Source organism: Palaemon carinicauda, chromosome 2 (assembly GCF_036898095.1).
Source record: "Palaemon carinicauda isolate YSFRI2023 chromosome 2, ASM3689809v2, whole genome shotgun sequence".
NCBI classification, from domain to species: Eukaryota; Metazoa; Arthropoda; class Malacostraca; order Decapoda; family Palaemonidae; genus Palaemon; species Palaemon carinicauda.
In genome coordinates this window covers 37,582,260-37,600,130 of record NC_090726.1, presented here as the reverse complement: position 1 = coordinate 37,600,130, position 17,871 = coordinate 37,582,260, and the positions used below count along the sequence as shown (strand labels likewise).

General features: G+C 35.3%; 1 long non-coding RNA gene across 1 annotated transcript; it reads left to right on the top strand.

Moving 5' to 3' along the window:
• The first annotated feature begins 162 nt into the window (after positions 1-162).
• On the top strand, positions 163-6,811 carry LOC137616607 (uncharacterized). The gene is made up of 3 exons (XR_011039457.1): positions 163-443; positions 4,946-5,068; positions 6,661-6,811. It is a non-coding gene; the product is annotated as an uncharacterized lncRNA (long non-coding RNA).
• Positions 6,812-17,871: the final 11,060 nt, after the last annotated feature.

Here is a 17,871-nt window from a genome sequence, read left to right as displayed (position 1 = left end):
TTTTCTGAATTATTTCGGCATTTTTTAATAGTTTGGTGTTTTTACCAAGGGTTTTAATCATGTGTAATTCAAGTGGGTGAGCAAATAAAGATTTTCTTCAAAACCATTAGGACATATTTGGCACAAGTTTTAGTAAATTTGATATTTTGATAATGCTGTTATTACTTTAAAAACTTTCCTTTTAAAACAAGAAAATTATTAGCATATCCTCGCTGGTAATGAATGTCTTAAAAATAATCTTTAGTGGCAAAAAAATTTGCATATTAATGAATTTTCTTTTCCAGATTTTTAATGACCATACTGACTGAGGTACTGAAGCTTGAACGATGAAATCGATGCATACGAACCAGAAGTTTTTAAAAAGAAGATTTCATTCAGCTGAAGTCAATAGATTGAAATATTTACTTGGAAATTGGTCCTCAAATTCAATACATGCAGTACTGGTAAGTGGATAATACTTTATCATTGTTTAGCTTCATGGCCATTATGCAAATTAAAATTTAGGAACATTAACTTTATAACATAATTAGTTGTCGTTTAAATTGAATATTTGAATTTAGCCTGATTTAAGTGGGGAGGTCATTTCTGTGGGAAAACTTGTCCAACCTTTAATGATTTTTTAATTACTTGGCCTTAACTTTGATATCAAAGATACAGTAATAAGGAAATTTGATAATGGAAGCGTTATGAATTGATAATGAATATTAACTAGGTACCCGTCTCGAGTAAAAAAAAAAAAAATTGTAGACCTGTAAAATATCTTTGAACAATTTTAGTTACCAGTTGTAATTCTCGTACTGAAGTTTTGATGGGCAGATATTTCGGTGATAAATGTAGATGAACCTGAAATCTGTAAATGGTCTATTACAAAGAACAAAATATCAAAATTGAAGGTAGAACGAAAAGTAGCTTGGAGGAGCTCTTATTTTATGTTGGCTTCCTGTGAATGATCAGATTTAAGTCCCAGGCGTCACCAATCCGCACTGGCTAGTATGGTGGATGATGAAAACTGGCCAAACCCTAGGCATGAATGAGGACATGTCTGAGGGCATGTCTGAAGTTTTTGTATTACAGTGGACTAGCAACAGCTGCATTTGTTGTTTTTGTTGTTGCATATTATATTTGGCAAGTTTAAACTTTTGGATTCTTTGTTTTGAGCCGTTAGAATATTTGTCACTCAAGGAAAGATTGGCTATATAACAAATGCCCTTACTGCAGAAGATAAAATTTGTAAAGTGCTTGTAAGGCTATGAATATAATAACTAATAAGATTGCGGATGTGTATCTTAAGGTTTTGAATGTGCAATTCTCAAGGTTGTGGATTTGTGTAACTTGCAAGGTTGTGCATTTGAATAACTCGCAAGGGTGTGCATTTGAGTAACTCGCAAGGCTGTGCATTTGAGTAACTCGCAAGGCTGTGCATTTGAGTAACTCGCAAGGCTGTGCATTTGAGTAACTCGCAAGGCTGTGCATTTGAGTAACTCGCAAGGCTGTGCATTTGAGTAACTCGCAAGGCTGTGCATTTGAGTAACTCGCAAGGCTGTGCATTTGAGTAACTCGCAAGGCTGTGCATTTGAACAACTCGCAAGGCTGTGCATTTGAACAACTCGCAAGGCTGTGCATTTGAACAACTCGCAAGGCTGTGCATTTGAACAACTCGCAAGGCTGTGCATTTGAACAACTCGCAAGGCTGTGCATTTGAACAACTCGCAAGGCTGTGCATTTGAACAACTCGCAAGGCTGTGCATTTGAACAACTCGCAAGGCTGTGCATTTGAACAACTCGCAAGGCTGTGCATTTGAACAACTCGCAAGGCTGTGCATTTGAACAACTCGCAAGGCTGTGCATTTGAACAACTCGCAAGCCTTTGAATAACTCGCAAGGCTGTGCATTTGAATAGCTCGCAAGGCTGTGCATTTGAACAACTCGCAAGGCCGTGCATTTGAATAACTCGCAAGGCCGTGCATTTGAACAACTCGCAAGGCCGTGCATTTGAATAACTCGCAAGGCCGTGCATTTGAACAACTCGCAAGGCCGTGCATTTGAACAACTCGCAAGGCCGTGCATTTGAATAACTCGCAAGGCCGTGCATTTGAATAACTCGCAAGGCCGTGCATTTGAATAACTCGCAAGGCCTTGCATTTGAATAACTCGCAAGGCCTTGCATTTGAATAACTCGCAAGGCCGTGCATTTGAATAACTCGCAAGGCCTTGCATTTGAATAACTCGCAAGGCCTTGCATTTGAATAACTCGCAAGGCCTTGCATTTGAATAACTCGCAAGGCCGTGCATTTGAATACCTCGCAAGGCCGTGCATTTGAATACCTCGCAAGGCCGTGCATTTGAATACCTCGCAAGGCTGTGCATTTGAATACCTCGCAAGGCCGTGCATTTGAATACCTCGCAAGGCCGTGCATTTGAATACCTCGCAAGGCTGTGCATTTGAACAACTCGCAAGGCTGTGCATACTCGCAAGGCTGTGCATTTGAGTACCTCGCAAGGCTGTGCATTTGAGTAACTCGCAAGGCTGTGCATTTGAATACCTCGCAAGGCTGTGCATTTGAACAACTCGCAAGGCTGTGCATTTGAATACCTCGCAAGGCTGTGCATTTGAATACCTCGCAAGGCTGTGCATTTGAATACCTCGCAAGGCTGTGCATTTGAATACCTCGCAAGGCTGTGCATTTGAATACCTCGCAAGGCTGTGCATTTGAATACCTCGCAAGGCTGTGCATTTGAATACCTCGCAAGGCTGTGCATTTGAATACCTCGCAAGGCTGTGCATTTGAACAACTCGCAAGGCTGTGCATTTGAACAACTCGCAAGGCTGTGCATTTGAACAACTCGCAAGGCTGTGCATTTGAACAACTCGCAAGGCTGTGCATTTGAACAACTCGCAAGGCTGTGCATTTGAACAACTCGCAAGGCTGTGCATTTGAACAACTCGCAAGGCTGTGCATTTGAACAACTCGCAAGGCTGTGCATTTGAATACCTCGCAAGGCTGTGCATTTGAATACCTCGCAAGGCTGTGCATTTGAATACCTCGCAAGGCTGTGCATTTGAATACCTCGCAAGGCTGTGCATTTGAATACCTCGCAAGGCTGTGCATTTGAATACCTCGCAAGGCTGTGCATTTAAATACCTCGCAAGGCTGTGCATTTGAACAACTCGCAAGGCTGTGCATTTGAACAACTCGCAAGGCTGTGCATTTGAACAACTCGCAAGGCTGTGCATTTGAACAACTCGCAAGGCTGTGCATTTGAACAACTCGCAAGGCTGTGCATTTGAACAACTCGCAAGGCTGTGCATTTGAACAACTCGCAAGGCTGTGCATTTGAACAACTCGCAAGGCTGTGCATTTGAACACCTCGCAAGGCTGTGCATTTGAACACCTCGCAAGGCTGTGCATTTGAACACCTCGCAAGGCTGTGCATTTGAACACCTCGCAAGGCTGTGCATTTGAACACCTCGCAAGGCTGTGCATTTGAACACCTCGCAAGGCTGTGCATTTGAACACCTCGCAAGGCTGTGCATTTGAACACCTCGCAAGGCTGTGCATTTGAACACCTCGCAAGGCTGTGCATTTGAACACCTCGCAAGGCTGTGCATTCGAACACCTCGCAAGGCTGTGCATTTGAACACCTCGCAAGGCTGTGCATTCGAACACCTCGCAAGGCTGTGCATTCGAACACCTCGCAAGGCTGTGCATTCGAACAACTCGCAAGGCTGTGCATTCGAACAACTCGCAAGGCTGTGACTTTGTCTATAACTTACAGCTTTTAAGGCTGGGAATGTGTTCAACTTGTAAGGATGGGAATGTGTTTAACTTGTAAGGATGGGAATGTGTTTAACTTGTAAGGATGGGAATGTGTTTAACTTGTAAGGATGGGAATGTATTTAACTTGTAAGGATGGGAATGTATTTAACTTGTAAGGATGGGAATGTGTTTAACTTGTAAGGCTGGGAATGTATTTAACTTGTAGCTTGTAAGGCTGGGAATGTATTTAACTTGTAGCTTGTAAGGCTGGGAATGTATTTAACTTGTAGCTTGTAAGGCTGGGAATGTATTTAACTTGTAGCTTGTAAGGCTGTGAATGTATTTAACTTGTAGTTTTTAAGGCTGGTAATGTATTTAACTTGTTGCTTGTAAGGCTGGTAATGTATTTAACTTGTTGCTTGTAAGGCCGGGAATGTATTTAACTTGTTGCTTGTAAGGCTGGGAATGTATTTAACTTGTAGCTTGTAAGCGGGAATGTCTTTAACTTGTAGCTTGTAAGGCTGGGAATGTCTTTAACTTGTAGCTTGTAAGGCTGGGAATGTCTTTAACTTGTAGCTTGTAAGGCTGGGAATGTCTTTAACTTGTAGCTTGTAAGGCTGGGAATGTGCAACTTAGAGCTTGTAAGGCTGGGAATGTGCAACTTAGAGCTTGTAAGGCTGGGAATGTGCAACTTAGAGCTTGTAAGGCTGAGAATGTGCAACTTAGAGCTTGTAAGGCTGAGAATGTGTAACTTACAGCTCGTAAGGCTGAGAATGTGCAATTATTTTTTACAGAATGTTCAATTTTCAGCTCAATGCAAAGTAAATTGAAACTGTTTTTCAATAGGTAGGATGACAATTACAATATTTCTATTTTGAAAGGTAAGAGGAAGTATATTTTTTCGTAAAAATCCATTACTTTTTCCTTACTTTCATCTGATCCATAGTGAAATAAGAAATAATTTTATTTAATACAGTAAAAAAAACTGCTTAATATGTACACTAAATTCTTTGATTTATTCCAGTTGTATATTTCATCCAAAGTGAAATATGAAATACTTTTATTTAATACAGTTTAACAACAAAAATTTTGATATACTTCAAAGGTAAAGAGTAAGCCTACTTCTGGCAAAGATAAGACTAGTCAAAAGATTTAATATGTACACCAAATTCTTTGATTTCTTCCAGGTGTATATGAAGCTCTGGGTTTGAAACTTGAAAAGAAAGGAATTGCTAAGAGGCTGAACGTCAAAACTCCAGAAGTAAAACAGATATCGAGAGAAGTAGAGAACGAAATGACTTGGGGAAAAGGTGGAGAATACTACAAAAAATCTGTATTTCAAAAAAAAAATATTTGTAGAAAAGTACTTTTACTTCACGTTACTAGTTGCTGAAGGTGTTTAATATCTAAACACTAAATAGCACTTCTCCTATTATGACAATTTTTTCATGTAATTTTCCAATATCTTCAACTTTCTGATCTCGTTTTTAGCACATTTGTTTTTTTCGTAGTTTGCAAGCAATGTTTTATTTTTGCCTAGTTTCTGCTGAACTTGTTTCTGCCTATTTTGGTGTCTTAAGGTTTTTTCGTTTTTTTTTTTTTTTTTTTTTTTTTTTTTTTTATCTCTTTCTACGTTCTGAGTGTTTTGAGTTCCCAGTTTTCTTTGGTCTTGCCTCTTCGAATACTCTTGATTTCTTAAGACTGTAGTTTTAAGCTATTGTGAAAATTGATTTTGGTTTCTTTCAGGTTAGGTCGAGAGATTTAGGGTAATGTTCCCATAAAACTATTTCGATTTCTAATTCTCATTAATGTTCGTTGAGTTTTGGTTGCCTTTAGAGACAGAATTTCTACACTAGAGTAAGGTCTTTCTCTCGGTGTCCCAGAGAATTGTATGGATTTCTCCTTACAAATTTCTTGTGGCGGGTTTCATCATAATTGGGTACCCCACCAAAAAGACTTTCCCACTGGTCTCGCTTTCTTTGTAATTGCCCCCAATCATGGACAGAAATGCTTGAAATAAGACTGAGTAGGAAGAATATATGGTTCATGTATTTGACTTTAAATTAAAGTATCATAAATTCACCCTTTTGATTTTTTTATTGATATATTAATACAAAGGAACTTAGTTTCTATTCACATATCTAGAGCACTTCCATAAAATGTTTTAGCCAATTTTTTTTTTTTTTTTTCGTTTTGGGTCATATTTAACTAAATGTTCACTGCTTTAGATACACAATTGCTCTAGGTACGTATCAAATCTAATTTTGAAATGGTAGGTAGTTAAGATAACATCTGTATTTAGGGTGGATTTTTAGGTCTTTATACGTACGGATGTTTGCTTGAATCTTCAGAACTTATCTTTCAGAGGTATTAGCTGACAAATTATTGCATTTGATTTTTTATTATAAGTGATATTTTGATAGACCCATACTAGTCACTGGAATTGGTAAACTAAGTAAAATTTTCTTTACTGGCAAAGATTTGTTCAGAATTAGTGAGGTTGGTGCTGTGAATGAAGGATTTTGAAATCTGTTGAAAGTGAGTGTTATGAAATTGTAATCAATGAAGTCACTAGTGTTTTAAGTCTATAAAATATAATCTCTGGGCATTTGAATGTTTTAAATTCTCTGAATTATTTTGGCATTTTCTTTAAAGTAGTTTGGTGTTTTTACCAAGGGTTTTAGTCATATAATTCAATTGGGTAGGCAAATTAAGATTTTCTTTAAAACCATTAGGATATATTTGACCCTAGTTTTGGTAAATCTAACATTTTAACAATGCGGTTATTACTTTAAAAACTTTTAAAACAAGAAAATTATTAGCATATTCTCGCTAGTAATGAACATCTTCAAAATCTGTTTACTGGCCAAAAAAATTTGTACTAAAGAATTTTCGTTTCCAGATTTTTAATGACCATACTGAGGTGCTGAAGCATGAACGATGAAACCGATGCATACGAGCCAGAAGTTTTTAAAAGGAAGATTTCATTCAGCTGAAGTCAATAGATTGAAATACTTACTTGGAAATTGGTCCTCAAATTCAAAACATGCAGTACTGGTAGGTGGACAATACTTTATCATTGTTTAGCTTCATGGCTATTATGCAAATAAAAATCTGAGAATATTAACTTTTAAAACATAATTAGTTATCGTTTGAATTGGATATTTGAATTTAGCCTGATTTTAAAGTGGGGGGGAAGTCATTTGTGAGAAAACTTTCTAATCTTCTATATTATTTTAATTACTTGGCTATAACTTTGATATCAAATACAGTAATAAGGAAATCTAACAGATTGAAGCTTCTTGAAATATGTACATTAACTAGGTGCCCGTCTCGAGTAAAAAAATTTGTAGACCTGTAAAATCTCTCTGAACAATTTTAGTTACCAGTGGTAATTCTCGTATGAAATTTTGATGGGCAGATATTTCGGTGATAAATGTAGATGAACCTGAAATCTGTAAATGGTCTATTATAAAGAACTAAATATTAAAATTGAAGGTAGAACGAAAAGTAGCTTGGTGGAGCTTTTATTATGTTTGCTTGCTGTGAATGATTAGATTTTAAGTCTCCACCTTCCCCAGTCTGCACTGGCCAGCCTGGTGATGAAAACCGGCCAAACCCTAGACATGAATGAGGACATGTCTGAGGACATGTCTGAGGACATGTCTGAAGACATGTCTGAGGACATGTCTGAAGACATGTCTGAGGACATGTCTGAAGACATGTCTGAGGACATGTCTGAGGACATGTCTGAAGACATGTCTGAAGACATGTCCGAAGTCTTTGTATTACAGTGGACTAGGAACAGCTGCATTTGTTGTCGTTTTTGTTGTTACATAGTAAAGGTGGCAAGTTTAATCCTTTAAATTCTTAGTTTTGAGCCGTTAGGATATTTTCCTGTCACTTGAGGAATGATTGGCTATATAAGAAATGCCCTTACTGCAGGAGATAAAATTTGTAAAGTGGTTGTAAGGCTATGAATATAATAACTTATAAGATTGCGGATGTTTATCTTAAGATTGTGAATGTGCAATTCTCAAGGTTGTGAATTTGAATAACTCTTAAGGTTGTGAATTTGAATAACTCTTAAGGTTGTGAATTTGAATAACTCTTAAGGTTGTGAATTTGAATAACTCTTAAGGTTGAGAATTTGAATAACTCGCAGGGTTGTGAGTTTGAATAACTCGCAGGGTTGTGAGTTTGAATAACTCGCAAGGTTGTGAATTTGAATAACTCGCAAGGTTGTGAATTTGAATAACTCGCAAGGTTGTGAATTTGAATAACTCGCAAGGTTGTGAATTTGAATAACTCGCAAGGTTGTGAATTTGAATAACTCGCAAGATTATGGACTTGTGGATTTGTGCAACTCGCTAGGTTGTGGATCTGTGTAACTCGCAATGTTGTGGATCTGTGCAACTCACAATGTTGTGGATTTGTGCAACTCGCAAGGTTGTGGATTTGTGCAACTCGCAAGGTTGTGGATTTGTGCAACTCGCAAGGTTGTGGATTTGTGCAACTCGCAAGGTTGTGGATTTGTGCAACTCGCAAGGTTGTGGATTTGTGCAACTCGCAAGGTTGTGGATTTGTGTAACTCGCAAAGTTGTGGATTTGTGTAACTCGCAAAGTTGTGGATTTGTATAACTCGCAAGGTTGTGACTTTGTCTATAACTTACAGCTTTTAAGACTGGGAATGTATAACTTATAGCTTGTAAAGCTGGGAATGTGTAGCTTTTTGTAAGGCAGGGAATGTGTAGTTTATATTTTGTAAGACAGGGAATGTGTATAACTTGTAGCTTGTAAGGCTAGGAATGTGTTAAACTTGTAGCTTATAAAGCTAGGAATGTGTGTAACTTGGTTTGTAAAGCAGGGAATGTGTGCAATTTATATTTTGTAAAGCTTGGAATGTATTTTGCTTGAAGCTTGTAAGGCTGGGAATGTGTAACTTAGGCTTGAAAGGATGGGAATGTGTGAAACTTAGCATAATAAGCTGAGAGAATGTGCAACTTAGAGCTTGTAATGATGGGAATGTGAAAAGTATAGCTTGTCAGGCTGGGAATGTGTGCAACAAAGCTTGTAAGGCTGGGAATGTGTGCAACAAAGCTTGTAAGGCTGGGAATGTGTGCAACAAAGCTTGTAAGGCTGGGAATGTGTGCAACAAAGCTTGTAAGGCTGGGAATGTGTGCAACAAAGCTTGTAAGGCTGGGAATGTGTGCAACAAAGCTTGTAAGGCTGGGAATGTGTGCAACAAAGCTTGTAAGGCTGGGAATGTGTGCAACTTATAGCTTGTCAGGCTGGGAATGTGCAACTTATAGCTTGTCAGGCCGGGAATGTGTAACTTAAGCTTGTAAGGCTGGGAATGATATAACTTATAGCTTGTAAGGCTGGGAATGGGTGTAACTTATAGCTTGTAAGGCTGGGAATGGGTGTAACTTATAGCTTGTAAGGCTGGGAATGTGTAACTTATAGCTTGTCTGGCATAGAATGTATGTAACTTATAGCTTGTAAGGCTGGGAATGTGTATAACATATAGCTTGCAAAGCTGGGAATGTGTGTAACTTAGGGTGTAAGGAAGGGAATGTGTAATTTAGTTTGTAAGGCTGGGAATATATTAAACTTAATTTGTAAGGCTGAGAATGTATATAACTTATAGCTTGTAAGGCTGGGAATGTATATATCTTATGGCTTGTAAGGCTGGGAATGTACATTAACTTATAGCTTGTAAGGTTGGGAATGTGTAACTTATGGCTTGTAAGGATGGGAATGTTTGAAAATTAGCCTTACAAGCTATGGGAATGTAGAACTTACAGCTTGTAAGGCTGGGAATGTGCAACTTACAGCTTGTAAGGCTGGGAATGTGCAACTTACAGCTTGTAAGGCTGGGAATGTGCAAATTACAGCTTGTAGGGCTGGGAATGTGCAACTTACATCTTGTAGGGCTGGAAATGTGCAACTTACATCTTGTAGGGCTGGAAATGTGCAACTTACAGCTTGTAAGGCTAGGAATGTGCAGCTTACAGCTTGTAAGGCTAGGAATGTGCAACTTACAGCTTGTAAGGCTAGGAATGTGCAACTTACAGCTTGTAAGGCTAGTAATGTGCAAAGGCTGGGAATGTGCAGCTTGTAAGGCTGGGAATATGTGCAACTTAAAGCTTGTAAAGCTGGGAATATGTGCAACTTAGAGCTTGTAAGGCTGGGAATATGTGCAACTTAGAGCTTGTAAGGCTGGGAATGTGAGCAACTTAGAGCTTGTAAGGCTAGGAATGTGTGCAACTTAGAGCTGGTAAGGCTGGTAATGTGTGCAACTTAGAGCTTGTAAGGCTGGAAATGTGTGCAACTTAGAGCTTGTAAGGCTGGAAATGTGTGCAACTTAGAGCTGGTAAGGCTAGGAATGTGTGCAACTTAGAGCTGGTAAGGCTTAATGTGTGCAACTTAGAGCTGGTAAGGCTGGTAATGTGTGCAACTTAGAGCTGGTAAGGCTGGAAATGTGTGCAACTTAGAGCTTGTAAGGCTGGAAATGTGTGCAACTTAGAGCTTATAAGGCTGGAAATGTGTGCAACTTAGAGCTTGTAAGGCTGGAAATGTGTGCAACTTAGAGCTTGCAAGGCTGGAAATGTGTGCAACTTAGAGCTGGTAAGGCTGGAAATGTGTGCAACTTAGAGCTGGTAAGGCTGGAAATGTGTGCAACTTAGAGCTGGTAAGGCTGGAAATGTGTGCAACTTAGAGCTGGTAAGGCTGGAAATGTGTGCAACTTAGAGCTGGTAAGGCTGGAAATGTGTGCAACTTAGAGCTGGTAAGGCTGGAAATGTGTGCAACTTAGAGCTGGTAAGGCTGGAAATGTGTGCAACTTAGAGCTTGCAAGGCTGGGAATGTGTGCAACTTAGAGCTTGTAAGGCTGGAAATGTGTGCAACTTGGAGCTTGTAAGGCTTAGAAAGTGTGCAACTTCCAGCTTGTAAGGCTGGAAATATGTAGTGAAATATGAAATACTTTTATTTAATATACAGTTTAACAAAATTTCTTATATACTTCAAAGGTAAAGAGTAAGCCTACTTCGGGCAAAGATAAGACTATAGTCAAAAGACTTAATATGTACACTGAATTCTTTGATTTCTTCCAGGTGTATTTGAAGCTGTGTTTGAAACTTGAAAAGAAAGGAATTGCAAAGAGGCTGAACGTCAAAACTCCAGAAGTAAAACAGATTTTGAGAGAAGTAGAGAACGAATGACTTGGAAAAAGGTGGAGAATACTACAAAAAAAATCTAATTTCATAAATAAAATTTTTTTGTAGAAAAGTACTTTTAGTTCACATTACTAGGTGCTGAAGGCGTTTAATATTTTAATTATTAAATAGCACTTTTCCTATCACTATTTTTTAATGTAATTCCAATATCTTATTTTTCTGATCTCGTTTTTGTAGTTTTTTTCAGGCAATGAGTTTTATTCTAGTCTCGTTTTTGCCTATTTTGGGGTCCTAAGGTTAAGTTTTTTGTTTATTTATTTATTTTTTTGGCCTCTTCGAATACTCTTTGATTTCTTAAGGCTGTAGTTAAGCTATTGTGAATATTGATTCTGGTTTCTCGTTTTTGTAATTTTCTTCCGGCAATGAATTGAATTTTACTCTAGTCTTGTTTCTGCTTATTTTGGGGTCCTAAGGTTTAGTTTTTTTTTTTGCCTCTTCGAATACTCTTGATTTCTTGAGGCTGTAGATAAGCTATTGTGAATATTGATTTTGGTTTATTTCAGCTTAAATGTTAGATAGAGAGATTTAGGGTGATGTTCCCATAAAACTATGATTTCTAATTCTCAATGTTTTAAAGTTTTGGTTGCCTTTTGAGACAATTTCTACATAAGAGTAAGGTCTTCATCTTAGTTTCATAGAGAATTGTATGGATTTCTCTTTACCAATTTCTTGTGGCAGGTTTCAAGCATATAGTTTGTAGTCCCAGTATTTTTCATATTTCTTAAAGTATTTTTAGATTTTTTTTGTCTTTGTAATCAAATTTTCTCTATTTTGAACATTTGGCTTTGGTGAAATTATCTTAAATTGGTATAAATCAGTTATTTAGATTGTTAAATTTGTAGGAATTTTAACTTTGAAATAGTTTTCCTACGATTTGACACTTAAATGGGCAAAGCAACTTTGTATTTCTAATTTTTGCAAATGCTACTTGGATTTTGTTCTTGGATTTGTTAACTTGGATTTTGTTCTTGGATTTGTTAACTACATTTGTTGATATCTACATAAATCGTTGAGTTTTCTGCATTTTTGGAAGATTCTATTTAAAATCTTAAAGTAGTTTTCTTGGCTCTGAAGTGTTTATTCAAGTTATTCTGTTTTCGTAGCTCTAAACTGTTTATTCAAGGTATCTGTTTTCGTAATTCTAAACTGTTTATTCAAGGTATCTGTTTTCGTAATTCTAAACTGTTTATTCAAGGTATCTGTTTTCGTAATTCTAAACTGTTTATTCAAGGTATCTGTTTTCGTAATTCTAAACTGTTTATTCAAGGTATCTGTTTTCGTAGCTCTAAACTGTTTATTCAAGGTATTAATTTTCTATTAAAAAATGTTATCGACAAAAATCTTATGCCTTTGAGGGTGATTTTGATCTTAACACGTGAGGTTTTTTTCACTTCGATCTTTCCTGATATATAAAGATTCCTTGTGAAATTAGTCTTCGACTTTGTTTTAGGGTAAATTTAGATGCAAATGTTAAAAAATAAAATAAGAAATTAAAAGTCAATGATTCTAGCTAATAGTTTGTTTCAAATTTATATTAGTTGAAATTTTTATTTTAATTTTAGAGGGTTTAACTCTTTAGAAGCTATTTATTAGGGAGCTTATAATCAATGTTTTGAAAATTTTTTTAGAGCTATTGAAAATAAATTTGTCTGCTCCTTTGACGTTTATAGAAGAGAATTTCAGCCTCATACTCAAATTAGTTTAAGTACTATGAGTAATGTAATTCAGGTGTGCAAGGAAGTTTATTGGATAAACATACTTAAAAGGTGATATTAGGGTATTTAGACAGGTTGGTTATAGCAATTCAGTTTCTTGGTGTTGCTTATGTTTATCATCTTGGCATTAATGTAAATTTTTCTTTATCTTGGCATTTATGGAAAAAAAAATTTCCATATAAATTAGTCCTCATTGCAAATTGTTAAAAATTTATACTTTGATATGTAAGGGGGACAGGAGATATTACTAATTATTTGCACACACACCAATGCTCTTTTTCTTTCACAGTTTTTAAGGCAACCTTGATGACAAGAGTAGCTACTACGGAAGTAAGCTCAGTATTTTCTACCAGAGAAATCTCTCTAACACCAAAGATAAGTAATATACTGTCATTTCACCGGTGCAATTGAGATACATTGGTGTTAGCAAGTGGATAAATACTTAACTTGCAAGCAAGTGGATAAATACTTAACTTGCAAGCAAGTGGATAAATACTTAACTTGCAAGTCTAGGTTAGCTGTGAATTTTTAACTTCTTTAATATAAAATTGAGTAATGTGGGACATGCTTATAAATTTGAAAATAATATATACATAGAGTTTAAAAGGTGTTGGGGCCATGTATAAATTTGTTTTTGTAGGTTTAATAGCCGCGACTCAAACTGATTTGAATTTAATGTTTCATTTTTTAAAGACTTATTTGCAAACTTGTAAAGAAAATGTTGTAGAAAACGAAGTTTATTTGCAGATGTGAAACACAATCATAGTAGTTAAAGGTATTTTAGCTAATTCGTCATTAAATTGTAGCAGGTTATAAATCAAAGAAAACAGACAAGAAAAAAAGTTAATTTAGCACTACATTTCAGATTGCGGTTTCGTGAAACTTCGATTTGGCAGGGAATGGATATAATTATACTGCAAAAAGGTATATTTACTCGTAATTTTTAACTTGTTTTATATACTAAGTAAGATTTCCCTTAACTATTACTCTATAGTTTCCGTAATAAAGTAATTATATAACCATGATATAAAATGCAAACTATGTAAGGATTTTTAAAAATTACTAGATAGTAAATCTTCAAGTCAAATGATATTTGAAATGTTTTTGATATCAAACTTATTTTCACTGTTTCGTGTTTCGTGATTAGATTCATATTGTTCATCTGTCAATTAGTGGTAATTTAAACGTTTTATCATTTTCTAACAGACTAAAATTTTCAGAATGAGCATTTTAAAAATTTTCATGCCAATATTGGTTTTTAAAGATCTTGTCATTAGATGACTATAAGTATTAATACAAATAAACCCAAACGAAATACTAATTAAATCATTTCTTTTTTCAGAAAATTGGTTTACAAGCGCCAAAAGATTTTACAACGTGAAGCGTTAGGAGTTCCGTCGAGGAAATGGAATACTAGTAGGAAATGTGAATGAAGAAGAAACGACAAATATGAGCAAGAAAAAAAAAAAAGGAAAACTGTAAATAAAACGAGAAGTTGAAGAAACTAAATTTTATTTAATACCACAGTACTTGAATAATATAGGTTTACAACTACTAATTTAAATGGCTCATATATATAGTAGAAAGAGCTATTTAAAAGTCTTTTCGTTAAGAGCCATTTACATAAGTCTTTTCGTTAATCTTGTTGCTTTTCATTCTTTCCTCTTCTACATGGTGTAAATGTTCGTTTGTCAATGCTTCTTCGTATTGGTCAGACCTGTCACGACGAGAAAGTAAACTGCATCACTCACCCTGAAAAAAAGATGTGACTAATACTGTTTAAACACTGTTTACAGATAATTGAACAAAGCCATGGCCACACAATCGAACATGCCCGACGGGCAAACAGTGATCCCCCACGCCACAAGAGTTTGAAAACGATGGTTGATGACGTCAGAAGCGGTTTCGAAAACTAAAGGCAGAGATCTGGCAACACTGCCAGATCCCTGTCTGGTTTTCCCGCTTCTGACGTCATTAACCCTCATTTTAAAAAACTCTTGTGGTCTGGTATCACTGTTTGTCCGTCAACCATGTTCGATCATCTGGACAGGACTTAAACAACAAATTCAAACCTAAACACACTTACATTTTAATGGAATTTGATAAAACATTACAACCTCGTTAAATGCTAAACTAAAAAATTCTTAAGATCAAGAACAAGTTATTACAAAATTAGCTCCATAACGATAGCAAGCAAAATTATACTATGCTTTTTCAAAAAGATATGGCTAAAAATTTACTTGAACTTCTGAATTAAGTGGAGGACTTTGATTGAATAACTTTATTTAAAAAAAAAAAAAAACCTGACTAGATATTTAAAGGTTGAAGTATCAGATCCAAGGTAGCTACGCATAAATCAAATCACAGCAGCATTAAAAACTAAATTTAGACTATAGAAAACTAAAGAAGCTTACCTATAAAGACTTTTAAATTAATGCTAAATTTCCCTAGATTAAATGCGTATTTCAAGAGAAAAGCCAAAAGCTATAAAACTAAGAAATGGAACACACCTAAATTAAATTTGATTAAAAAACAACCGAGTTGATCTACTCTTTCAACATTTTGCCTACTGTTCTAGTCGTTAGTTCTAATACCTCACTACTGAAAATACAAAGACCTAATAACTCCTTCATATATCTAGTTTCATCACCAAAATTAAATTCACTATAGCGTTTATAATCAGGAAAAACGAATCATCCATAGCTTTTAAATAAAAAAGGCTAAATAATTATCTTGAAAACTTTGCAACAAGGTAAAAACTATACAAGTTAGAAGCTTGCCTATCTACATTATGAAACTTGCATTGTTAAAGAAGCCTAAAGACCTCTTTGCACTTGCTAGATTTACCGGTTTAAAAAAAAAAAAAAAAAAAAAAAAAATACCAAATTAAGATTGACTAATCCCTACATATCAGGTACGAATGAAAATATCAAAATCTGCTCAAGACCTCAATCTTAGACTTTAAAAGTAAAAAATTAAAGCAAAATTTACAATAAATTCATAAGCCCCCCAAACACGGAAAAAATTAAAATTTAAACAAACTTGAAGACTAAATTACTAGAAAAGAAATGGGTTACATGGAAGTTTTAAAAGCTATTCCACTTTTGAAAATCCTATCAATGGAAACTAATTTATTACTTAAGTTTAGCAGTGCATCAAATTCTACAGAATAAAAATTCACTGGATATGCTGAACGCTTCAAAATAGAATACTGTAAGTTATACTAAAAATGCAAGAATTTTATCAAAGATTTGTTTTGCACGTGTAAATACTCTAAACCTGACATTTGAATGATTTAGTTAAAGCCGTACAAGACTGTTTCTAATGGTTACCCCAAGCAGTATGGTTATTTTACTAGATAAAAATTAGTTCACAACTTACAACCAAAGGTTTAGCCATTAAGAATTTGGCTAATTCAAAACACGAAGCCGCTTAAAAAGGTCTGATAGTAGGATTTTCTTAAAATTTAAAATGAAAATTACAGTATCGTAAAACTAAATTTTATATCTCGCATTTGCTTTATAGAAATTTTAGCTAAAACGTTCGTTACTAAACACGGTTTATAAATTTAACTGGCAGCTAACAGCTATTAAGAATCCTGGCTTTCAGATATAGATAACATCTAAAGATCCCTAAACAAAACTGCAATGCTACTTCAAAAATTCCTTCCAAAACTAAATTAAGCAATTAAAAATCCTGACTTCCATAGATACATAGCACCAAAGATCCCTATACAAAACTGCAATGCATCTTCCAAAATTCCTTACAAAACAATTTTCTAACATAGCATCAAAAGATCCCTATACAAAATTGCAATGCAACTTCAAAAATTCCTGACAAGACTAAATTTTCTAACTCGCAAACCCTGACACCAGATTGTAAAAAAGCAAACTTACCTTCGTACCAAAAGCCCACAAAATGGCGACGATTACTGGAACCGCAGATCCAAAAGAGAAGATTCAAACACGATATGCAAATGACTTAAGCAGCTAAATCAAGATGTAAATAACTCACACTCCAACACGCACTGACATTGCTTCCTGATTTCCTACCGTTTACAGTTCCGTCTTGCCGGCTTTCTTCCAAGTTCCAGCCAATCAGAAGGGTCCCTGTCATAATTTTGAGACAAAGAATGAGAAACGACTCCTGATTGGTCGAAACACTAACAAGGAATCTTCATGAAAAACAGTTACTTTCAAAAGACGTTACGTCACCACTTACAAAACCAGTGACATCTGTTGGCTAAATAACAAACCATTAAAAAAATCAGTGAAAATAAATCATATGTTTAATATCCAATAAGGAAACAATTCGTTATCTTAAGGAAAATTTTGATACGTAAAGATAAATAAAAAAAAGTCTTATTGTATCCTTTTCCACTTCAAAATTCACTATGAAATAGAAAGTGTTTGTTGATTTAAATAGCGCATTAGGTACCATGTACAATATTTTAGTCCAAATTTTCAAGGCTGCTTTCCCTATACAGTATTAAGTCCTTTAGACTTTAAGAATTTTGGTTCTCAAACTATATTTGAACTATGAGGTGTGGCTTGAAATAATAATAATAATAATAATAATAATAATAATAATAATAATAATAATAATAATAATAATAATAATAATAATAATAATAATACAATTTATATATATCCTTAAAATCCTCCTTGTTCTGTCTGTATAGGAGAGTTGAAAAAGCGTTCAGCTTAAAGCGGTAAAACGTAAAGCTGGTGAAATTGAGGCCTACTCCGGTATAATTTTTTTTTTTCTGTAGACCTACACTGTATCATTAATATTACTTTGTTTTCTTGCCAACATTATGTCTAGTAATGGCAATTCTTCTTCTTCTTTGGTGAATTTTATTTTCAGCGTGATAAGAGTTTAGATAGGTAAAATACTGTTCAGCATGCTCCCTTTTCTCAAATATTATGTAGGCTTATGTGTCATCCACATAACGTCTGTAGATTATAGGCTTAAAATCTATGGGACATTATTCTAACCATTGATTTTCGTAATAACATAGGAAAGCCTTTGCTAGTGACGCACTAAGAGGTTATCTCATTGCCAATCCATCTTTCAGTTTATAGCACTAGCCTTTGAACATGTATATATCTGTCATCTGTTGCTTGTTTTAATATTTACTTTACTTTAAGGGCTGCTTAT